At 44.3% G+C, this 25,617-nt stretch overlaps 1 protein-coding gene across 4 annotated transcripts in view; it reads left to right on the forward strand.

Annotated features, from left to right (window-relative positions):
- Positions 1 to 3,757: 3,757 nt before the first annotated feature.
- LOC149859956 (heparan sulfate glucosamine 3-O-sulfotransferase 1-like) overlaps positions 3,758 to 25,617 on the forward strand; it is a 121,470-nt gene continuing 99,610 nt past the window's right edge. For 3 of the 4 annotated variants that reach the window (XM_090058333.1, XM_090058331.1, XM_090058332.1), the window contains exon 1: positions 3,758 to 3,982. The gene's annotated coding sequence lies outside the window, so the exon portion shown is untranslated. Of the gene's footprint in view, positions 3,983 to 4,144; positions 7,012 to 25,617 lie in introns of those variants that run through there. The other variant, XR_016443625.1, reaches the window with a different exon arrangement.

A 25,617-nucleotide genomic window follows, 5' to 3' on the forward strand; every position in this document is an offset into this window, starting at 1 on the left:
CCAAAATATGGAATACACTTCTAAGGGAAATGGTGCTGTCCCCTTCTTTGGAGGTATTTAAAAACTTGGATAAATTGGATAGACACCTTGCTAGGGTCATCTGACCCCAGTACTTGTTCCTGCCCAGGGCAGGGTGTCGCACTCGATGATCTAATAGGTCCCTTCCAACCCAAATATCTATGAAACTATGGGTCCAGACTGCATGCCACATACAGCACACACCAGCTCCAGGGTTGGATGTACATGCAAAATGCAGGACTGGCATGGCTAGCTGGGCCTGGTGCTAAAGTTAGCACAAGGGGATGGTCAGAGCTGCTCCATGCAGCCTGCACCCCCAACCCTGTGAAGTATGCAGTGCTGAGTCCAACCTGTGTACCAGAGGCATCGTATGCCTCATGCTGGTCCTGCATATGCAGTAAACCTTGAGGCTGGCACCTACACTACATATCCCAGACCAATCCCCTGTGCTGTGTGCGAGGTGAATGACAGTGGGTTCAGCCTGTGGGCTTATTTGCTTCTTCCACTGACCTTTGTGCTTCTATGTAGGAGGTTATGGAATAAATTGTTATACCTGACACTGTTAATATTCCTGTCAGCCACTGAACCATGATAATCACCCATTCAAAATGAACACCCTTGGATATAGATATGTGGTGGGCTTGCTGCTTTTGCCTGGCAAGCCTGGCTTGGAGAAAGGCACTTAGGGTTGGTGAAACATTTCCACCAATCAGATAACAGCTGGGGGGGGCTTGGCTCACCCCTGCTTGGAGAGGTGGGGTGTGAGGAGCCCCTAGACTCGATTAAAGACTGTATTTTGTAGGTCCGGTAGACCTCCTGTGTAAATAAAAGCCCAGCGTGCTCAGCATACTGGGCAAACGCAGCAAGGGACGGCGAGGAGAGAGGACCTCCAGAGAAGACCATCATCTGGACCCTGCCTGAGCCTCGATGGTGCAGACAGAGAGCTGGCCCTGGGAGCAGCTCGAGGCTCCTCAAGTTAGCCCCGGCTCTAGGCCAGATAACCAGAGCCCCATAGTGTGGCTCAGCATTAAACTAAAAGAGCTCCAGTGCCCAGAGCAGGGCCCAGGAGGAGATAAGACCCCTGGTGTGAAGCTGGGGCACCGCAGCCAGTGAGGGCTCGGCTCCCATAGGAGCTCCCTGGGTGCCCAATGCAGGGCACGGGGCCCAGAAGGAAGAACCCTCAATTCAAGGCCAATGGCTTCAGGAGGCCTGACACAGGGTGGGGACCCAGAGGCCAGATCAACAGCCCCCAGGGGAGGGACTGTGAGTTACCAGGAACCAGGGTCCCACAGGGGAGTTGCCCCGGGCAAGGGACCCTGGGGGGAGTGGGCCTAGGGAGAGAAGACCCTTTCCCATTTGAGGGACCAAGTGGTTGGAACCCAGATAGGTTGCATCTAATATCTGGAATAGTTATGTTTCCTATTCAGTAACTATTGTTATTGCTGATGTTATAAATAGATGGGTATATTAATTCTGTATAATGGGCTCTGTAAGGATGTCTTATTAGCTAATCCACTTATGGTAAAACTTGCTGGATTGACTGTCCTGAGATCCACCCCTCTTCTGGGCCTGAGGCATGGGTACTTACCTAGGGCCAACTTCCTCCAGCTAACAGAACTTTATATGTATATTTGTATCTATATCTGTAATTATATCTATCTTGAAGAGTTATATATATGTTGGTAACTCAATAAATTGTATATACAGTAAACTCTATGGTAACTGACACCTTACAAGCCGGCATGCTCTGTTAAGCGGCATGCCGGTTTGTAAGGAAAAGTGAAACCAGAAGTGCCCATCATGGCATAACAGGCTGTGAGGGGCCTGCCCCCCCATCCTGTGGGGCCCACAGGACCCATGGGAGGGCCGGCGATGCTGTGGGAGGTGCGGCAACACCTCGGACACAGTGGGAGAAATGGTGGACTGAACGGGCAAGGACGCCTGTTTAGGCCACTCAATTAGCCAGCATATTTTGTTATCCGGCATCCCCCATTCCTGGGGGATGCCAGATAACAGAGCTTTTACTGTAGTTAAGAACTTCGGGCTTGGACTAACTTTACGGAGGGAAGAGAGATCTGCCTGAAATTCTGGTATCCTTCTCACAGCACCCCCTCCTGCCTACCCGTCTTATCTTATTGAGAACCTTGGGTGTACCCGGGTCACAGATATGACTACCATGCAGGACAAATCAAGTCCTCAAATCTGAAGGACTGAGTGGGGTGACGATGAAAGAATTGAGTAAAAAATTAAGCTGATAATGTTGTTTGTCACCTGACAAAGCATCTCTTACTGGTCATTTTATAGTGAGAGAGACTAGAGCCCGGAAGGGAAAGCTAGCTGCATGATTTGGAGAAAAAGCCATATGTAGTTTTCTCTATTAAGGGGACTGATCTAAGAACACCCAAAGGCATGCTTAAAAGTCAGGGAAATGAGATGGGTAAATGTGTATGGATTCCTTATTACTTCATTTAGATCTGTACATTTCTTGTGCTAGGCCAGGGGTTCTCAGCCTTTTTGGACTGGAGGCATCCCTCATTAGACTTGTGGCACTGGCCCATAACTTTTGTGAATTGCGTGGCACCTAATCTCAAAAACAAATTTATAGAATACAATGCTTGCTTCCTTGCAGAGGGGCCTGAAGGCAACTGGAGATGGGAGATCGTCCAGGCTCAGACAAGCCTGAGCCTGCACTTAATCTGTCCCTGGCACCCTGGCTGAGAATCGTTGTGCTAGGCAAAGGCAGGAGCACTCCTTTGTGGACACTCTTGAAAGCTTCTGCTGTCCCATGTCCCCCCCAGAAGGCAATTTGTAAACCAAGGTGCCTGCAACGTTGGGGCTCTTGGAAATGATGCAGTTGAGTTCATGGGGATTCGGGTGACTGAACAAATAGCGAGTGCCTAGGGCAGCTGTGCTCTTACATCCCATTCCCAGACAGAAACCGGTGCTCAGGGGGTGTGCCGGCGAAACCGAGGGAACGGCGGGAATGGCTCCTGGGCGCATCAGGGTCTTGGGGAGCAGGGCCTGCAGAGCACCCATCTGAGAGGGTTTGTCAGGGCTTTTTTTGGCCACATTTTTTTTAAATTTGTATCCGAGGCCAAATTAACCAAAACCAATTCCACAGACTCCAGAGCCATAAGGGGCCCTACGACCAGCAAACATCCTCCACCCGCCCCTGGGGCTTCAGATGTTTCCAAATCCTTCCGCGGGCATCCAGATGTCCCCGAGCTGTGCTTGCCCTCAGCCATACGGCCCTCGCCCTCGGGGCAAGCAATGGAGGAGGCTCCCATTTCCATAAACTGGGCACCTTGGCGGGTCCTGAGCCACGCCAGAAGAGCAGTTCTCCCCTGAGGCGGCTCAGGAAAACCGCCTTCCTGGACACAGATAGCCGGCAGGTTAGGAAACCACGACCTTGTCCTGAGCCTTCAAGAGGCCAAGGAAAGGCCGCGGACCCCAGCCCGCTGGCGGTGTCCTTTGGGCACGGGGGGCAAAGCCCGAGCCTCCGCCTGCTGGCGCCGGGTGCCCCGAGGGCTGCTCGGAGACGCGGGCCCAGGCGCGCCCGCCGCAGCCGCCCTCTCCCCGCGCCAGCAGCGCCAGCAGGCGGCGGGGCGGGGGGCTGCCCCGGCGCGGCGCAGGGAGCGGAGCCACCTGCGCAGGCCCCGCCCCGGGCGGACCTGGCGGGGCAGCGCGGCCCCCTCGCCGGGCGGCCGGGCCCGCCTCCCCGCTCCCCGATGCAGTCCCCGCCGGACTCCGCGAGGAGGAGTCCCCGCGCCGCGCCCGCCCGCTCCGTCCTTCCCGGCCGCCGGCGCTGCGGACCCAGCCATGGAGCAGCGGCTGCTGATGCGCTTCTTCTCCGGAGCAGCCTCGGCCGCCGGCCGCATCCCCAGCCCCGGCACCGTGGGCTGAAGCGCCGGCTGCAGCCCGGACCCGCCGCCCGGGAGCGGGGCGCCCCATGGCTCCGGAGGAGGTGAGGCGGGGGCTGGGCAGGCGGGGGGGGGAGACTTGCTGGGTGCCCCGGGCTCCAGCTCGCCCTGCCTGTCCCGGCCGAGCGGGGCTGCCTTCTCTAGCCCCCGACACTGGCGACAGCATCGGGACTGCAAAGCCATCAGACCCCCTCCCCCCCTTGCAGGTTACTTGTAGGATGTGAAATGTGCAACAACGCATTAGCACTCGCCCTGCTTCCCCCGGAGTCATCGGGGCTGGGAATGAATCCGCAGCCTAGGAAGGGATCTCGGAAGGAAGGCGAGAGCCCCGTGGCACCTGCTCCGCTGAGATTTGTCATCTGAATCAGGAGAATAGCCATACATCATCTGGAGCGCTCGCCCTGGATTCTGCTGGGAGAGCGGTGGAATTATGTATCCTAGTGCTGGATTTATAGTTTTCAGTAGGGGGAAAAAAACGGGCTGCGGAGGGGGGGCTCAGATCCAAAGTACCTCCTTTCTTTTCAAGCTAGATAGCTGCCCTTATTTCTTGTAATGCAGAACAGAATATTTTTCTCTTGCAATTGAAATACAAAGTAGTTTTAGAGTACAAAATATGGGGCAAACTGTTATCCTGTGACATTTCTTCCAGCTGCGCAAGTGGCTGACAATGGATATAAGGAGTATGTTTGGGATGTAAAATCATACCTCTGTTTTGCCACATGTCAATGGCTGTAGATAAAATGAGAACAACGATGCTAGGTTAAATTCTTCTCTCCATCCTGGACAGTGTGCATGCAAAATCAAGTTCTCTGATCTGCACAGCAGCTGAAAACTTGACTACAACTGCAACTCCCAATGAGAAGATTTTTCTCTCTCAAAAGAAACAGGAAAATTCTATACCTAGTCTGTGTCGGCTCTTAATCCTCTACCTCAGTCTTTTAAGATTTGGTAAACTTTCCCTGGGGAAGATTTTTGTTTACTTCTCAGTCAAATAATTTTAAATAGTCCTTGATGCCTGCAAATCAAATAAGATGAACCAGTATTTTGTAAAAAAATATTATAGCAGCAACTGAACATGACAACTATTTTTGGAGATGTTTATTTGCACGACTGCCATCACTTCCCTAATTGGGAAATTTGAGTTTTAGACCAGTATAGCCCTATAAAATGATTACTTTCATTTTACAGTTTTAGTACAAATATTTAGAGGTATGTGACATTAGTTAAGCTCTCTACATTTTACTAATTATTTATTGGTAGATTTGAACAGGCTTTGCATAAGTTTGTGCATAAATAACATTTATATTGAGCAAACAACATTTTTATAATAATATTTTTATTAAGTGGTTCCTAGTATTTTGTATTTCAATCTTATTGTATGAAAAAGTAACAGTGGGAAATACTGCAAAAGTTTTGGTTTTCCAAATGTTTTAAAATACTGGCAACCACAACAAAAAAGAACCCCTCCAAATGCTATATTTTGTAGGTTAAGACTGTAAGTAACTTATCATTTCATTCAAGAAATGCAGTTATAAATTAGTGAAAGTTTGGGTGGTGTCTAAAAGAAATGGATGAGCCCAGATACATTAGAGGAAATATAATCAAAAGTGATCTACTGAATATACCCAGTTTAAAAACAAGAATGATGGCACTGATTATTGTCTCATTTGTATTCAGCACAATGGCTATAACATAAAGGAACCAAAACAAACAAACAAACAAGTCAGTCACATAAAAAAGGACGAAATATAAAAGGAAAGGAGTGAGGAGAACATATTCATGATCTATCTATAGTCTTTCTGTCAGACCCGCTTGCTTAAGACCTGGAGTGTAGCAGATAAGCCATTATAAAACATACAGCAGCCTATATGAGTTTAGAAGCAGTTGTACCTATCTATAAACCAGTAGAAAGACTTTTTTTGGGTGGAGATCAAACATAGATGTTACAGGGGAAAAAGAAACCTGGAGGTCAAACTGCTGTGAACAAAAGTAGTTTTTATTGGCTTTTTCATTGGCGTTGACTCTGAGATGGAAATTGGAGGGCAGTTTACACGTGATGCCTTCCATATACGAGTCTGCTGTTGTTAACAATGGCACACTTGGTGCTATTACAGTGGCATTTTCAAGATATTCCCAATATATCTGGATAATGGGGACTTGCACCTGCCTCAAAGGACTGTTCTTCAGATGCTTTCAGTAGTTCTTTTAATATTGTAGCTAGTTCTGGCTAAATAAATTATTGCACTTGACGTGCTGATAGAGAGGAGGAGAAGGGGCACCACATCACCATCACAATTTGGGATATGAGGATGAAGTGTAATGAATGTTGGGCCACTAAAGGTCTGGATCAAGTTATGTTTGAAATCCAAATGGAAAATCAAAGCAGTTTACAAGTACTGTAATGTGTGTGTGCAATCACTTGTTAACTGCCCAGACTGTATTGATGCTACTGTTTGATACAATAAATCCAGGGCTCAGTGACTTGTATAAATGACAATCCCATCTGGTTTGTCAACTTCAGCAACAGGTTCAATGTTATCTTTAAAAATCTTAAAAGCCTAGCGCTGCATGTTTCTTGATGACATGTAAGAGATGAGCAGGGCAGAGTTGGCTGACTACAACATTGCTCACTGTAAATGACATATAATTCACTGTTTGACAACTGGTCCCTATCTGTGCTAATGTGAATAAGCCCTCCTCGCTGTCTGTAGTCTCCTTTTGCATTGTACATTGTTCTTTGGTGCTTGACATCATAAAGCTGGTGTAGGGAATGTTTGGAGATGAATGGACCAGAAGGATGCTGCTTTGGGGCTCAGTTGCAGTCTTAAGAGCAGGCTTTGCATCAGGTGGCAACATCACAGTTTGCTGCTGGCATTTTACACATGTGTAAATGAGCAATGTCCAAGACTGTTGCTTTTCTTGACTATGTTGATGTTTATCATGAACCAACCACTGCACTTTCTGCTTTTAAATACTATGTGCTCTTAGGGTTTAAAACAAGTTATACACTTCAGCAATATTGGGAGAAATGCCATGGGGCTGGGGAATTAAAACTGTAGTTAAGGCCAATACAGCCTAGGGTTATCATATTTCCAGTTTAAAAGAAGAGGACACCTGTTGGGGGGGCAGGGTGTAATACGACTGGGGGAGGGGGCAGTGTTATGCCCATGCCCTACCCCTGCCCCTCACTCCCAAACCAGAGCCCCCCAGCCCTGCTGCTGCCCCTCACTCCTGAACCACAGTACCTCACCCCCTGGGCTGTGCTGGTGCCCCTCACTCTTAACCCTCATCCCCCCTGTTCCTGCTGATACCCTTCACTCCCGACCTTCATCACCGTGGCCCTGCCTATGCCCCATGCTCCTGACCCACAGTCCCTTACCCCCCTGGCAGCGTTCCCGCTAAGCTGGATGGCGTGCGCAGGCACACCTGGCAGTGTGGCATGACAGTGCCTGCCCCTGCATGGCCACACATGCTGCACTGTTTAGAGGGAAAGTTGCCCCCGGTACCCCTCACTCCCAAGCCATAGCCCCCCTGCCCTGCCAGTGCCCCTCCTGACCCACAGGTCCTTGCTCCACTCCAGCCTTGCTGGTGTCTATCACTCCTGATCTGCAGTCCCCTGCCCCCACAGCCCTGCTGCCCATGCAGCTCCCTGTTGCCCCCCACCCCAAAGACGCCCCCCACCCCCTTCCCATGCTGGAGGGGCAAACACTTCCTCTGCTGCCCCACCCTGCTGCAGCCCCAGTGTTGGCAGGCACCCACCCCCTCGCACCCCCCCCCACACACCAGCCACCTTGGACAGTCCCCAAGCCCTGGGCCTCCAAACCCCGCCCCCCACCAACTTACCTGCCTGCAGCTGCCAGGGCATGTGCACAGATGCATGTGATGCCCTGGCCTCCAATCGCCCGTCCCCACTCCCTCTGACCCCAAGCAGCTCCTTGCTGTGGCAAGCCATGAACTACTGGGATAAACTTTGATGCTGAGCAGAGGCAGAGCAAAATCCTGGACATTTGTTGGTATACTAAAAACCACTCGGACGGAGATGGGAAGACCCGAAAAAAGGACATCTGGGAAAACCTAAATGTATGGTAACCTTATAGTAGTGTGTGGCAATAACTTTAAAGAAAGAAAGCCTTGGTGATATTCAGAATGCACTCGTAAGAGAGAGCCGGGGGCGGGGGGTGGGGGGCTTCCTTGGGAGAGAAGACACACTGGTCTAGTTGTTACGCGAATACTTTCACGTTGCAATACCATAACAGGCCCTTGGTCTTTTAGTGCAGTATCTAGCTTCTGATTAACTCTCTTGATCTGAAGATAGAAGTAAGTTTCTAGCTTGCTTTCTTAATAAAATAGACTATAAGTGTGTTTAAACATGTGCTCGGGGAGTGGGGGATGGGGGAGGTGCTTTAATTAGAGCAGTTCCAAAAGCCTCTCTAATTAAAGTGCTCAAAGCGTCACATGTATCAGTGTCCTTATGCTGAAAAATGATGGCGGAGGTACTTAAACTAAAGCTCATTGAATGAGCTTTAGTTAAAGTGCTCATGCCACCATTTTTCAGCACAGAGATGCTGATACACATGACACTGGTAATTACCATACTCCAACAGACTCAGTTAATTGAGTTTGTTGTGATGCGCTGTAATTACAGAACATGGGAACAGCCTTGCTGCACATGTGTAGATAGACACTGTGTAAGCTTAACCCAGCCACCGCGGGTTAAAGCTTAACACGCATTTTTTCCAAAAGATCAGAGTTTTTTCCCAGCCATATCAGAACCAGTTAATATTTGGGGGGGAAGGGTAGCAGGAAGGGAAATGGAGTAGCTATGGGTCTTCTGTTTTCTTTCTTGTTTGTTTGGTTTTTATAGGAACATAGGTCACCCGAAGTCTTCCTGGGACAATGAATCTGGTTCCATGGAGTTTCAGGCATGCTTGCCTGATAATTCCTTTCATAAATCACTCCATCTAGGAACACTTGTGATTTCCACTTCCACTACTATTGGAAGGCACTTCCAGAATTTTAATGATTAAGAAACCGTTTCTAGCCTTTTCCTGGCCAGTTTAGATCCATTTCTTTCTGTGCACACATTGTCTTTTAGTTTGAATCTTCTCTCCATTCTCTATCTCTAGAAAACAATCAGACCTCCTTCTCAATCATCTTTATACAAAGCTACACAAATCAGGGTCTTTTTGTCTTCTCTTGTGTTATAGGCTCCTCATTCCCTGGTCACTATAGCAGACCTTTTCTATAACTTTCCAAAGATGAATTAATCATTCCTGGACATAAGTGGCCTGAATAGAACACAGTATTCCAGATAATGTCTTGACAGGACCTTGTAGCAATCCATTAAAACCTCATATGCGCTACTGAAACTTTGGTTTCTGATGCACCCTAGAATACAAGGTGTTTTTACAGAGTTGCAATATGTTATTAGCCACCCATGATCTACTAATACATGCATCTTTCTCCTCATTTGCTGCTTTTGCTTCCATCTGATAGCAGAAATTCCTATGATTAGCAAGTGACTTTGTCCTATGGTATTTTGCCCAGATCATGTCCATTACTGCATTCTTTAAGGTCATACAGTACTCTCCATATGAGAGCTGTTTGACCACTGTATTAACAGTATCTTAAGGCCAGCGATTCTCAGACTGAGATCCTTTTGAGCTTTCTGTGGGGTGACATATAATGTTAGCACTGTTAGATTTGCAAACATGATTCACAAGATAAGTCCAAAGATTTCAAGCAGAAATCTGCTGTCATTGTTGTAGTCTTTTTAAGTTCTTTGCAGCAAAAGTAACAACTAAGAGCTGAGGGGTGCCTTGAGTGTATCCAAGGGTGTCTTGAGTATCCAGAGGTGTCTTAAGTTTAAAAGTGTTGAGAACCAAGCGTCATCTTGCTGCTATTTTTTGTCTAACCTCAGTATAACATCTTTTATTTTAAATCAGAAATTTCTCTTTTGACGGAAAAGCCATATTTAACTGGAGAAAAACCACTGGGAATTGCAACTTTCTTTGTTCCTTAGCCACCGTCATCACTCACTCATGGTCCAAAAGATGTGAGAAGCATGGACACCAGCTCCCAGTTTAGCTCAGTAGCAACTCAGATATCTTCATGCTCATAGGCTCCCCAGTTGTGCCAAGGCTCAATATAGATTTGGCTCTGCCCTTGTCTACTTCGGAAACTTTTGCAAACCTGCCTTTGTTAGAGGTGGCTGTGCTAACCAAAGCTGTGCTGTAAATGCATTTAGACTGGCACAACTATCCTTGCATATTGGTGCAGTGTGTGTTAGCTTGAGGACCAAAGTAAGTGCATGTTTTTAGTAAGAAAGTATATATTTCTTATGCTTGCACTAGGAATGCTTTGCTGAAATATTTCTTCTTTCTAGACCCGCTCTACATGTTACAGGTATTGTAACTGTGAAATTAACTAGGTAATTTCACCTTGAGACCAACTTCACATGCAAAGGACTTAAGACATGATAAACAGCTCCAACCTTAGACCTTGAAAATGTGTACTAACTTTATATCTGGTCTCTACTGCACTTTCATTTGCACATGTAAAAGTGTCTCCCTTACAGCTGGGAGCCACATCAGCAATAAGGCATGATGAGATCTAATGTGCGACCCCACAGTCGCACCTCCTGCCATGCACACGTGGCATGGCAGAAGGTACAATTGTATGGATTGCATGTTAGATTCCATTGCACCTTTACATAGGTGAGGCCCCCTTTGCATGTGTAGAGGGGGCCCTAGCACAGGCAGTGCCTCTGTATGAAGGGGGATTAGTTTGAAGTCATTGGTTCATTGGAGGATTCCAGCCTGCCTCGATGACGCTACTTTTTATGTCAAAGTTGGCTTTGAGATATTATGTACTCACACTGCTGTAACAAGTTCAGCTGGCCAGTAGATACTGGAGAATCATGATAAATGGTAATTAACTCATGTGCCTTCTTCCAAAGAAAAATGTCTTGCTAACCTTTGAATTCTTTGAACATATCAATAAAATAGTGGATAAAAATGAACCCTATGACACAATTTGTCTTGACTTTTAGAAACTATTCTCAATGCATGCAAGTTATTAAAGAAACTTAAGTTGTCACTGTGTGAAAGAGTCAAGGTACTATCCTGGATATGGACATAACTGAGAGAGAGGAAACAAACATTAGAAATACAAAGTTTACAATTGGTCTTGTGCAACACATTTATTAACAATCTTCAAAAGGAGGTAAGGAATGTGGTGGCCAAACTTAAAGGTGACAAAATAATTCTTATTATACAAAAACCGAGGAACATTTGCACATTCAAAACTGATAAAAGCAAATGCTTTTTCTCACAATTCACAGAATATCATTCCAGTTTCACAGAATATTATTGGGGTTAAGCACTTAACAGAATTAAAAAAGACATGACATTTTCATGCATAAAAAAGAATATTCATAGTTACAAAAGAAAGTACAAATGTAATATAGGGCTTGGGAAGAGAGTGAGGGCGAGAGAGAGAGAGATAGATGGACTTTTTCCTCAGGGCAGGAATCAACCTCATAAATTTTAGGTTAAAAGGAAAATTCCTTCAGTGGGTAGTTTATACAGGTTATTCTGAAGTGTCCACTATACGAATATATTGAATCTTTCTCGGAAACAACTGATACTGACCTCTGTTAGAGATAGAGATAGAGATATCAGAGGAAGAGGACCACTAATCTAATCCAATATGGCAATTACTGTATTTTAAATGTGAGGTAATTTTTCAAATGTGAGGTAATTTTAATTATTTATAAAACCTGATGATCACTTGTCTAAGTGCAGAGTAGTGAGGTCATCAAAATCAGTAGAGTTATTTTTGGGGGGGTGGGCAAAAGACCAGGAATAATATATTTGGCTTTCCCTACGCCCCATTCATTTTTTTTTTGTATCAAATTCTGACCAGAAGCTATTCAATAAATCACAAATCCACTTTTCTGTCAGAGGAGAAAAGGAGATTTTCTCTCCTGCTTTCTGTTTCAGAATTGGCTGCATTTTGGAGGGTGAAAAAGGCCTTTTGCTAGTCTACTGTTTTCTAGATCCTTTATTAACTGTTAAGATGAGTAAGACTAGCTTTTGCTTTCTTTCATTTTTTCCTTCCCATTTTGTGGTTCTTTCTCATCTGCAAAGAGCACCAATCTGTATCTCTACTGGGACTCTTGGCCTCCCTTAGCAGAATGAAATAGATATAAATGTTGTCAATTTTAGACTGCCCACAACCTTCTGAATAAGGACAATGGAAATGGCTAGAACCTCATTGATTTCATAGTAGGGCTGAGTAGACATTAAAGGTATGGGAGCTGTCAGTCTGTGAACTCAGAAAAACAACTCTGCTTTGGTGCATATTTGGAAGGTTAGCCTTTATGATTATAAAGCTAAAAGAATTAGGTGGACTTCAGTCCCTCATTTGTCAGTTAGCGGTGAGTTTTTCAAGCCCAAACCATAATCTCATACACTTCATGTTGATGAAGCACGTCCTTCCAAGCAACAGGTAAAGTAGTTGTGAAACAAATAGAAAGTCATATGTGCTAATATGGCCTGAATAGGTGCAGCTGAAATAAAAATTTCCATGTTTTTAATATGTTTGAAACTAGCATTTGAATGTACTTTTGAATTGAGCTTTATGTTTATATGAGTAATAACTTGCATTGATCTTACTTGATTTCATTTTGATACCATAATGAGGTTTTTGCAGGGATATTGATCGTTTCATCTTGACGTAGTTCCATGGAGACCCTTGTTACAATACTAGTGCAACTTTGTTATTGGATATTCAATTAACATTCTGTTTGAAAAATGTAAAAAACTAAAAAAAACAACAACTCCCCCCACAATTTTGTATGTGAAGTATTGAGAACTCAGAGCTTGAAGTTAAGTTTCTTGCATTAAGCGGTACCATATTTTCTCACAAACAACGTATGTTTCTATTACACATGCACATATATGTAACAGTATGGTTCACACACATCTGCTGCTTTAGGAGGAGGAGATGGATCAGGCATACTTTGTCCCAGAAAAAAAATAGTGCAGGCAATATGCTGGGGACACGTAAGCACACACTTCTCTGCTCTTGCGTAGGGCCTGTTCACAGTCTGTCCCATACAGAATATTTGACATAGGTAATGTCAGTATTGCTTCTACTTGGTTTTTTGCATGTAATGTTCATTCTCTTTCCTTTCTTTTAAGGGGAAAAATAACTTGGCTTGGTGAGAGTAAATGCTTTGACCTCTTTGGTTGTGTCCACATAAGCATGGGCATTTATTTCCCCAGGGACAACTAGCAGTGGGACGCCTTTGCTGCTGTTAGTTATCCCTAGGGAATGCCTGTGCCACGCGCCCTCTGGAATGTGGCAAATTACCCTGGGTGAGGTAGGAGAGGCACTGGGTGGGATAGGAGAGCACTGGACTGGTCCTAGCAGCCTTACCTGGAGTCCTGGGGGCCTCCCCGGGGCTGCAGCAGCGGTGATTCTGTGGGTTGGGGTTGGCAGGCAGCTGAGGGATCTCTTGGGGTCAACTTCCCCCTCCACCACACACCCCTGCATTGCTACCTTGCAGACTGGAAAACACCTGAATGTGCAGTATATGCACATACTGCATGGCTGCACCCATCTAGACACGGCCTTTGAGATCGTTTAACAGTGCAAAGGGGTTAGCTAATGTTTTGGCCCTTTGGGTGAGGTGAACTGCACAGATTGTGAATTAGGATGTGTGGGTACAACAGTGGCATAAAATTTAATTGAAAACTCCCTGATGCTTGTGTGACTGCAGGACCAGTCGCCTATACCTTGCTGGAACAGTCTCAGGGCTCTAGCTTACACTCTTTCCAAATGGAGTCTCTTTTAAATGACTAAAAATGCTGATAAAAATTGGTGCAATAACTTCCCCATCCTTCCCCTTGGTCAGGGCCATTTTTCTGCCATGTCAGCAGCAAAGAAAGTGTCATGAAAGTACCTATATTATTACTTCTCTTTGTAACAGGATCACTTGTACACTGAATAAAACTCAGTCTAGTCTTTAAGCTTGTTTTATGGTCAGACTACTTTCTTCATCAGGAAAACTGGCTCAGTATTTCTTTTATTGCTCAGCTGGAGACAGGACTATACATGGTTGAATTGTCAGATCACCAGTGCATCTGTTTCCAACTGGACAGCTGTACTTCATAATAATGAAAAGTTTACTTTTTCCAAATATTGCAATATGCAGTGAAATCTTAAAATGAGGGGATCCACAGTTTTCTTGCATATGTGATTTTTTATTTTCCTCCTGATGGGTTTTCTGGAGGTTTCATCTTGCTGTCTTTGAACTTTTTTTCTAAATCTATTTAATCTCTGTACAAATAAATTGTACTACTGATGTAGGTCCATGAACTCACAGTTCATATCCTTTAGGTGGTGCTCTGCATCAAAAAAGAAAAACAAAACAAAAAGGACTTTTGCTTCTCTGCATGAAGCCCTCTCTAGAAGGCAGATACAAGCATAATTTGGGAAGAATATTGGTAGATAGTTAGTTGCTTCATTCTGAATATTACAAATGGTGTATAACAGTTAACTTTGACCTTTATCTTGATTTTCGAAACTTCTCATAATTTAAACTTAATTAAGAAATTAGCTATTTTTTCTCTTTCCTCTTCATCTTTGACGAACAGCCTTGTTTTTAAATGCAGTTATAATTGGAACATGATGTATACCTGGGACACATCCTCTCCTGCCTTTGTGGACTGGATAGGATGGGACAAAAGTGTCATAAAATATAAGGTACAATGACCCCCAGAAACTGGAGGTTTATACAATTTTTGTTAATCTTGCAGTTAGTTTTAGACAGGTCCAACCATTTCTGCTAGGCATTTAGTCAAGCTAGAAAGGGAGAGTATGTTCTTTTTTTTTTTTTGTAACCAATATACCCCAACTAGCTTTTATAGTGCCTGTGTCCCTTAAATGGTTAACTGCTTTGTTTATCCCATTTGATCTTTTCAACCCACCTGTACCTTTGTCAGTAGTGCTCCCTTCCTTTTCCCTATCCTTTGTATTTAAATGACTTTTTATTTCTTTCTGTTTAGTACCCATATTCTCTGCAAGTCCAGTCATAGTATCTGACAAAAGCCTATGAAAACTCATGTCTCTAAATGGGGTAGTCAAGATGCCATCCTGCCCTGCCTTCTGCTTAACTCCAGACGAATAGAACTACCTCCCCCTCTCTGGTATTACAAAGGGAGTGGAGAATCACTGGGGCCTACTACAATTTTACAAAAGCCTACAGAGCATTATCTGTCAGACTGTTTTTCAGTTGCTTAGTTTTTCTCTTCATTTCCTACCACCAAATTATGCCAGGAGAGTATTTTTATGATGTTCTAGCTACCCATTACATTTGGAAGAGGTGGGATTTATTTATCTTACTACCTTCAGATGTCAAGTCAAAGATTTATAGATGTTAGCGATGGAAGGGACCTCAGTAGGTCATCAAGTCTGACCCCCTGCTGTGGACAGAAAAGCGCACTGGGGTCAGACAACCCTAGCTAGATGCTTGTCCAGTCTCCTTGAAGACCCCCAAAGTAGGGGAGAGCACCACCTCCCTTGGAAGCCCATTTCAGCTTCTGGCAACCCTTATTGTGAAGAAGTTCTTTCTTATGTCCTACCTAAATCTGTTCTCCGTCAATTTGTGGCCATTGTTCCTAGTTACTCCAGGTGGTGCCCTAGTAAATAAAGAATCTTCTATTCCCTGCTGCCCTCCCATGATGAATATATAGGCAGTCGCAAGATCACCTCTCAGCCTTCTCTTGAGAAGGCTGAAGAGATCTAGGTCCCTCAGTCTGTCCTCGTAGGGCCTTGCCTGCAAGCCTATAACCTTATGAGTAGCCCTCCTCTGGACCCTCTCAAGATTTTTCGCATCCCTCTTGAAGTGCGGTGCCCAAAACTAGACATAATACTTTTTCACCTTAAAAAGTGAAGGAGATGTAAATAGTTTTCTCAAACTTTAAAAATGCAGCCAAAACTATTTCCTTTTGGGTCTGGAGGAACCAAGGGAAGCTTTAGCTTTAAAGATCTTTTTCAGGATCTGAGCTTATAGTTTCATAGTTTCAAGGGTCAGAAGGGACCTGAGTAGATCATCTAGTCCAACCCCCTGCCATGGCAGGAAAGAGTACTGGGGTCAAACAACCCCAGCAAGGTGTTCATCTAGCCTCTTCTTAAAACCCCCCAGGGTAGGAGCCTGCACCACTTCTCTTGGAAGCTGGTTCCAGATCCTAGCCGCCCTGACCGTGAAGTAGCGCCTCCTGATATCCAGCCTAAATCTACCCTCCACCAGCTTGTGACCGTTATTCCTGGTCACTCCTGGCGGTGCTCGGGGGAACAGTGACTCCCCCAATGCCTGCTGATCCCCCCGACTAGTTTATAACAGGCCACTAGATTCCCCCTCAGCCTTCTCTTTTGGAGACTGAACAGGTTCAGGTCCCTTAGCCTCTCCTTGTAGGGTCTGCCCTGCTGCCCCCTGATCATGCGAGTGGCCCTCCTCTGGACCCTCTCCATGCTGTCCACATCCCTCTTGAAGTGTGGCGCCCAGAACTGGATGCAGTACTCCAGCTGCGGCCTGACCAGCACTGCACAGGGGGGGAGGATCACCTCCTTGGACCTGCTTGAGATGCATCTGTGGATGCATGCCAAGGACAAGGTACGGTTGGCCTTCCTGACTGCCTCCCCACACTGCTGGCCCATGTTCATCTTGGAGTCAATGATGAGTTAAGATAAATCGGGCATGTTATTTGTAACATATTTCAGTGGAAATATTCTCCTTTTTTTCCAATTTTCCAGTGACACATCTCCTTCCCCCTCTCCTTCTAGTGCTTACTCAACAGTTCTAGGTTTACCTCTTCAAGTTAAAGGTCTACAGATTAACTAAAGGAAACAAGGAAGTGTCTGTCATAATGTTCCACCTGAGTAGATGATCTATTCTGGTATAAATTATTATTATTTTAACTGAAGTATAATCAATTAACTGCATCAGAAATTAATATAAAAGTAGAGCTCAGCACTGTTCTTAAATTTTGATTTTGAAAATTCAGCTTTCAATTAAAAACCCTTGACAAACCCCACCAGAAACAAATAAAAAAAGTGCCCTTTTTCAAAATTAACAAAAATGTTTACCAAGTTAAGTTACTGCTTTTTATTTTCTTTTACTACAGACTTATTACTTTTATCAGAAAAATTGTAATCTGAGTTCTATGTCTCTGTCCTCTTGTTTCATTCTTGTAGGAAGAAGAAGAATAAATTTTGTTGGGTTCTGTTTTAGAGGGTTTTGCATTGGGGACTTTTGTCTGACTGTCCCAGTTTATCAGATATTCTGACTCTGTCCTAGATTAACTTTTAGGCCAGAATAACTTTGTTTATAAATAATATTGTAGGAACTGAAGCTTTGTTTAGATAAAAACTCCTTTGCAACCTTAAACTCTGGGAAGGCTGCTGCTCATCTGGCTAATGCTTTTTGATGTTGAAGAAAAGATTCTCTTTAGACACAGTGGGACTACTTTCCATACTTAAAGCTAAGCATGTGTTTAGGTTCTTCTTTAGATCAGGCCAAAATTTTTGGCACCCTGAAAGATGGAGCTCCTTTTATTAAAGTCTCAGCAAGACCTTATTCTGCTTCTACCTTTTGGAGTCCACAAAGGTAGAGTAGAATGCAGTGAATAAATAATTTAGTCGCTTGTCTGTTTACTGCATTTACAGAATTCCATTTTTACTGCTGTAATTTTGCACCACATAATTAAAAGCTAAGTCTCCCTCCATAGCAATAGTTTTGGTAACCTGTGCATCAGTGACTTCAAGGCTGTAATAATTTTTCCCCTGGATACTACATTACTGAAAAATCCCTGCAATGTGTGGACTCCTGTGCCCTTCTAGGGGTTTTTAAGTTCAAACTCTGACATGTGCACTGGAGAATGAAAATAATAAGCCTCTTCTTTTTTTTCATACTCTACTGCATCCTTATGTTAGCTGTAAGTTTCTGGATCTTAGTGAGATCCAGGTCTGTACAGCATACTGCAGAAGACAGTGTAACAGACCAAATGGCTGAATATTTTCATTGTTTCCAGCTTCCTTCCCTCTCTATCCTTTAATCAAATTACAGAAGTAGAATATGTTTGTTTGGTTGTTTTTTTAAAACCTCTGCTGGCTACCTTCTGATGTTGACTTGCTTTATTCTTCTGCATTGATAGTTCAAACAGTAGGTCAGTGCTACAAAAGAAAATGTTCAAAAATATAAATTTTTCTGGAGGGAAAAGAGTTGGGATAAGAGAGATTGTTGCTCAGGTTTTCTAGAACTGCTTTTAATCTGAAACTCTGTTAGATGAAGTGTAGGTCATTCAAATTTAATCAAAGTATCAATAAATCTGGTCTTGATGAGCAGGTATTCAGAAAAAAGAGTATTGCATCGTTATTTTTTCCAGTCCTTGTATAGTGACACACAGAAAATTGTAATTCAATACTCCAAGGAATAGTTCTATTTTGCTTCTGTAATGGAGCAGCTTCCTTTAATCAAGTGAAAGCCAATAGGAATATACAAACTTCTAACGTGGTTTTATTTTGCCCAGTGGGAGATATTTGGCTTACTGCTGGCTTGCACTAGAAGGAAACGCAGCAAAAGCAATTTTTCCAAAAAACAATGTGAGAAAAATAGTTTTTTCCAGTGTTCAGTGTACACTACTTTTTAAAAATACCTCATCTAGTATCCTAAATTACTGATTAACATTCAGAACTACTGACACATTCTAGGAGCAAAATGTATTCCTTTAATCTGCTCACTTAGACAGATTGGTTTGTGTTTTTGTGGTATAGATGAAGATATATGAGATTAGGAATGTGATTCAGGTGTTTCTAGTGTTTGCTCCTTATTTTAAAATAGGGATAATCATTCTTACTTGCTTCACAGGGATGTTGGGAGAATAACTATATAAAGCACGATGTAGGTTCTCAGATTTGTTACCTCTTTCAGAAATTTTTTTTTTTCTTTTTACAAAAGGCAGATGTTAAGATTGTGAAACTAAGTAACACTTGGTATTTCTGGATTTTTTTTCAAGCTTGCCAACAAAATCCATTGTGCATGGTTTTAATACTATGATACAACCTTTAACTGCATAGCTGCACACTACATGTCCCCTCGCAAGACTCATTCTTGCCTGCATTTAATAACGATAGTGAATGCTTATTGTTGTCTTTTTATCTGTTGATGTTAAAATGCTTTAGAACTCTAATAATCTCATTTACAGATGGAGAAAGGAGTATATAAAGATAGTAAGTTGTATAAGGTTACACAGATTTGAGGGTGAGGCTGGGAACAAAATATAAGGACAATACCCTGTTGTCAGTAACTGAGGTAGCTTTTCAATATTTATTTTTATTGGATTTAAATACAAAACACAATGTGAGGCCCCAGGTCTCTTTTCTGTACAGGCCCATCTTATTTGCTGTCTAGCCAGGGCACTTTTAGGGAGAAGAAAGCCAGTGTCTCCATACACAGTAATTTAAAGATGAATTATAATGAAGATGCCTATCATAAGGCAACAGTGTTACATCAATAGGAGTAACTATTACACCACTGAGTAATAGTCTAATCAGTTTTATTTAGAAATGGTCAAATGTTAAGTATTTTTTTTTTTATACAAACATTTTAGATTTCTCATTCCTTGGGAAATTTTCCATGTGAATTTTTCTTTCCGAGGGGGGAATAGAGTATGATTTTTTTTTTGTTTATTTGTTTTTGAAATTTCAGAATTTCCCACAGAACAGAAATTCTCAATATCAGCCAGTCTCTCTTTCCTTCCTAACCTATATTTAATTTTAAATTTCATGGTCCTTAACTTTTATCAATGACAAATTGAGAAATACATAGCCCTATAGCATCCCTGTTTATTTCCCTGGGGAGAATGATTCTATATAAGCAAATTATAGTTACACTATCTTTACACATGATTATAAAGAAAATATCTTTCCTACTTTGCACACCTAAAGCATGTCTACACTGAGGATTTGGGGAGGTGAGGGATGAGGGAGGGGACACCACCACAGTGAAGTGTGGCTTCACACTCACTATGAGCTGCAGAATAGCTGCTTTAGCATGACAGTGAATTCACTCTCTTGGAAGAGTGTATTGACATGTACGAACACTTCATGAAGACATCCAGTGCGGATAGCATGTGTGGAGTATAGGCAGTGTGCTTTCTTGCTCTGCCCTCTAGTATAGTCCTCACATAGTATGGACATGCCTGTGAAGTTCTGGAACTTGATCCTTCCTTTCATAACACCTAAAGAAATATATTTGAGAAGATGCAGAGGGGACGGTGGGGAGAGGTCCTAGGTAGGAAATACCATGTAGATACTGTGACTGGGGGCCATTCTTGTGGCCAGTCACAATGTCAGTCTGTCCACCTCTCTAGGGCAACCCACCCTGATTCTCCTGCCATGCCTTGATGTATTGAAAAAAACATACATAAAATGTAGAAGGCTGCCCATTTAATGGCCTGATGCCAAGGGCGTAATACACATTGTTGAGCTGCAGTCGGCCTCTGGCCCAAACTTGGCCTCAGGCATCCTTGGACATACCTTGGCCACATACCCCCTCACTGAGGCCTCAGGTGTCTGTCAATGGGCCTGGACCCCAAACTCGGCCTATGGCCTCCTCAGGTGTCTGCTGACATACCTGGACCCCTAACTATGATTAGAGCAACATACTTACAGGCTTGGCAGTGCCAAACTGATTAGCACTACGACTGAAAGGGGCCTAGGGGTAATAATAGACCATAGTATGAATATGAACCATCGATGTGATGCTGTAGCCATCAGGGCAAACAATACTCTGGCATGCATCAATTGATTCATATCAAGCAAAACCAAGAACATGATTCTTCAACTTTACTTGGCAGTGGTGTGACTGGAGTACTGCCTCCAGTTCTGGGCACTGCATTTCACCCTAGACATGGTAAAACTTGAGAGAGTCCAGAGAAGAGCCACCCGTATGGTCAGGGACTTGGAAGGCAAATCATACAAGGAAAGGCTGAGGGACCTGGGACTCTTCAGCCTAAAAAAAAAGGCTTACAGGGGACTTGGTACAGCTTACCACTACATCAGGGGAGTACACCAAGGGCTCGGCAAACAACTGTTCACCAAGGCACCCTCAGGGAAATCTAGGAGTAATGGCCAAAAATTCCTGGAAGACTATATCAGGCTTAACACTAGGAAAAGCTTCTTCACAGTTAGTGGCCCAGTTGTGGAATAAGCTCCCGCCAGAGGTGGTGCAATCACCTACCCTGGACATCTTCAAGAGAAGACTGGATGATCATCTTGCTGGGGTCATATGACCCCAGTTGTTTTTCCTGCCTACTGCAGGAGGACTGGATCCAATGATCTTGCAAGGTCCCTTCCAGCCCTTACAATCTATGAAACTTGGCCTCCCACTAGGCCTCACCCTCCTTCATGCCTCACTCATCAGGCATTGGGCCTTGGGCCCTCCTGGCCCTTGTGCTGTCACCCAAGCCTGGTGCTTTTCTGTCAGGGTGTGCTCCCTTAGCCTTTCCCTTCCACAGGGTCACCTATTAGGCAGTGAGGGCCGAGGCTTTCTAGCAATCCATACTTGCCTTTCACTAGGGAAGCACTGGTGTGGCATTTCCTGGGGACCCCTCACCACAGGCAGCCCTACCACACCATCCTACCCCAACAGGGTACAGTCATTCCCCAAGACTAATGCAGGCTTACCTGCCCTGGTCTTATACCTCCCTCACTGGGCTCCTGGATGTTCTTCCTAGGGTACTCTCACAGCCTCCATCTCATACCCTAAATCTCAATCATTGGCTCAGTCTTTCAGGCCCCTTATAAGCTATCTCCCATTTGGTGGCTGAACTTCAGCCTCCTTCATACCAGCCTGCTTGCTCACTGACCTCCGTGTCCTCTTTCAGCAGTGATATTCCCCCCATCAAGGGGACCTTCAGCCTCCTTTAGGCCCTGGCCACACCTTTAGGTCAGTTGGGGTGCCACTAGTTCTCCTGGCCTGCCCTTTGCGGTGAACTTCCATGCCCTTCAGCCTATTGGCCCTGGCTCCCTTGCAGTCAAGATTCCAAGGATCGGTTGGAAGCAGCTGATCTTCCTACTCAGCAGGGGTCCCCCCTGGGCCCCACCATCAAGCAGTCCTCTCACACTGGCCTGCCTGATGCCCCAGCAATCTTATACCCTTGCAGCCCTTTTACTAGACTAGGCTCATCTGAGCCCCTGGCCTCAGTCACAGCCATATCTAATCAGGGTCTTGCCTAGTCCCTCAGTAAGCCCACACTCTCTAAGCCCCTCCCCTAGGCTGGCCTAGCTCCCGTTAGGCCAACAGCCATTTCTTCAGGGCTTGGGACCTCCCTGGGACCCTAGGAACCTCCTCCTTCCCTGTAGTTCTTACTCTGACCTGTTGAATGTTCCTGAGAGCAGCAGGTCTCCAGCTGGGTGATGTTTCCTTGGCAGCATCCCATAAGCAACTGCCAGCTCTGTGCCTCAGGGACTGCTCTTACACTGAGGCTGCTCAGCCCTGCTCCAATCAGACAGCCTTCTGACTGTCATGTGACCACCTGATTGGCTGTGCTGTTACCTGCAGGCTGCTTCACAGCCTGATCAAGCCTTTAAAGGGGAAAGCACCCAAAGGTGCATGGCCACAGATGCTTTCTGATTCCTTAGTCTATGTTAGAATTTACTGTTATAGGTATGTCAGCTAGGTGTATGGGCACAGCTCTCGTTGTAGAAGGAATCTTCCTGGGGGGGGAGGGGTGTAACTGGCAGTATGCACTTTGTTGACACCAAGGGGCCCTATTGCCATAGAGGCAGCCACGCAAAGAATCTTCCAAAAGGTATGGATCCTGGTACTGAAAACAGTATATGTAATCCAGATGCAGAAAACTGGAGACCAGAATAGTAAAAACAATTTTGTGCGACCCTCAGATGGCGTTATGGAAATATCAAGTGCTCTGCAAATGTTAATTAATTAAGCCTCACAACACCCTTGGGAGATAGAAAAATATCATCTCCACTTTATAGATGAGGAAAACATGGTACTGAGATTGAAGGTGACCTGCAAAGGGAAAAGGGAGCCTGAGATGGGTCCTTTCTGCTGCTTCATGATTAATAAAGGTAGCTTGAGTATTTTTCGCTTCTAAATTTAGTGTTTCATGTATTGTCTAGGCCAGATGACTGGAGGAAAAGTGCAATAGTGACAACACTTTAGTAAGAGAGCTGGAAGTTAGGGAACAGAAAAATATTATGTATAAGGATTTTTTGTTTGGTTTATTTTTTGGTAATATTTATCTAATAGGAATATTATGGACTTTTTTGAGGCTGCTGTGTGAAATGTTGGCTTTACGTGTTGGGAGAACATGCTGCATACACTTGAGTGTTATTTTTCTCTGAAAGGTTAAAAGATGAAAAAAGCTTAACTCGGAACTTTATGTAGAGTCTGCAGATGAACTGTTAGTTGCTTGTCCAGCTTTATTCAGAAATTGATTGCAGAGCCAGGAATAGAACACAGATTTCAAAACTTCTGCTCTTGTTTGCATCTGTTGTCATTGATAACACCTCATACCAAGCCAAACTGTAAATGATTCAAAATCACCTATTTAATATAGGTAAAAAATTACCTATTTAATTTATTTTATATTAGGTGCTATAAAAGTGTTCAGTGTAATAATTTAACTATAAGAGTGTGAATTTAAGCTTGTTTTGATATCTAATTTTGTTTGATACTTGTTTCTTGTTTCTTACTTGCTGATGTATTTATTTGTGAAACCTTTGTTCAGGTATGCTATTTTGGTTAGCTATACAGTCTGTACTGTTCCTCACTCTCCCCTAACTTTTCATTTTTCCCTTAAATCCTTATTTCCCTTGCAACCTACTTGTGTTCTTTTTCTTGCTTCTCTCATTCTCTGCTCCCCATTTTCATGTCTTCTTTACTCTTTCTTTGTTATCCTTCAGAATCTTCTAATATCCATTTTTCTAAAATATAACCTCAGCCCCTGCTGTGATGAAAGTTGTTGAGCTGGTTGGAAATGTTTTGGCGAAGGCTAAGTGTGGACATTCTGGGGGGCTATAGGGAGGTTAGATCACATGTAAACTGGCCACCTGGTCTAAGGTAAGTTGGGATGAGAGGACTAGTCGGGGGTTGATGGAATGGGGAGGATATGGGATTTGTGGAGGGATCAGGATGGAAGGGGATAAGCAGGATGGAAGGGGATAAACAGGAGTGATCAGGGGTGAGGGGAGCAAGCATCATCAGTGGGTGGAGGGGCAGGAAGAAGTGATGGGGAGGGATGGGGGGGGAGGCAGGTAGGATCCATGGGGTCCACAAGCGGGTTGGTGGAATCTGGGAGGGTTTGGTGAGATCAGGGGTGTTTTCAGGGTCTGTGGGGGGTTTGGGTGAGGAGCCAGGGGCTATTTTTAGCCTCCCCTCCCCCCACAACTCCTTCCCTAAACCTACCCTCCCTATTCCTCTCATTTCATCCCCTAGTGATACTTACTTCCTTGACTTCCAGCAGTGGCAAACACTGATAAAACTGGCATCTGGTTCATCTTGTGGGTTAGGGGATTCTGTGTGGGGGGAATGGCTGGTTTATGTGAAAGACAGCACATTAGGTAGTTCTTGTACTACCCTCCAAATGTGCTGTAATCGTTAATCTATTCCCTATACTGTGGTATGCCTTTAGTACTTCATAAGAATAGGAGAGGAATTTGAAAGCAATTAGTTTTCTGTTGCATCAGGAAAAAAATCAAACAAAACTCTTTCTTCCTTTTTTTGGTGAAATGACACCCTAAGGTTAGGTGCCAACTTAAATGAAGGGATTTTAAAATTTAATCACCTTGTGGTTCTGTCCCCAGAGCACTGCTCTTTCAAAGAGAGAGAAACGCAGAAGGCAAACACACACAGCATAGCTACATCATCATTTGGAGAAGGCAATGGTTTTTAGGATCTAGCTAGGGGAATTATAGATTTCATAGATGTTAGGGCTGGAAGGGACCTCGAAGATCATCAAGTCCAGTCCCCTGCCCTAGGGGCAGGAAGTCAGCTAAGGTCAAAGGATCCCAGCAAGATAAGCATCCAAACATTTCTTGAATGAGTCCAGAGTAGGTGACTCCCAGAGGGAGTCTATTCCAGGTCCAGGGGGCTTGGACAGTAAAGAAATTTTTTCTTATGCCCAGCCCAAAACGGTCTTGTAGGAGTTTATGACCGTTGGTCCTTGTTTTTCCTCGGGATGCTCTGGTGAACAGACATTCTCCCAGATCCTGATGTACACCCTTTATGTACTTTTAAGCAGCCACCAGGTTTCCCCTTGAGTCTGTGGTTTTCCAGGCTGAAGAATCCCGTGGCTCTTAGCCTCTCTTCATAAGGTCTACTCTCTTTCCCTCTGATCATACGTGTGGCTCTCCTCTGGATTCTCTCAAGCTTCTCGACATCCTTCTTGAATCACTGAGCCCAGAATTGGATGCAGTACTCCAGCTGTGGCCTTACCAAGGCCAAGTACAGCGGGAGGATGACATCCTGAGATTTACTTGAGAAGCATCTATGGATGCAAGCTAGAGTATTGTTTGCTTTGCCAGCTGTGACATTGCATTGGTGGCTCATGTTAATCATGACCCCAAAGTCTTTTTCAGCAGTGGT

Source organism: Crocodylus siamensis, chromosome 7, assembly GCF_052110815.1.
Source record: "Crocodylus siamensis isolate JL-2025a chromosome 7, ASM5211081v1, whole genome shotgun sequence".
NCBI lineage: Eukaryota > Metazoa > Chordata > Crocodylia > Crocodylidae > Crocodylus > Crocodylus siamensis.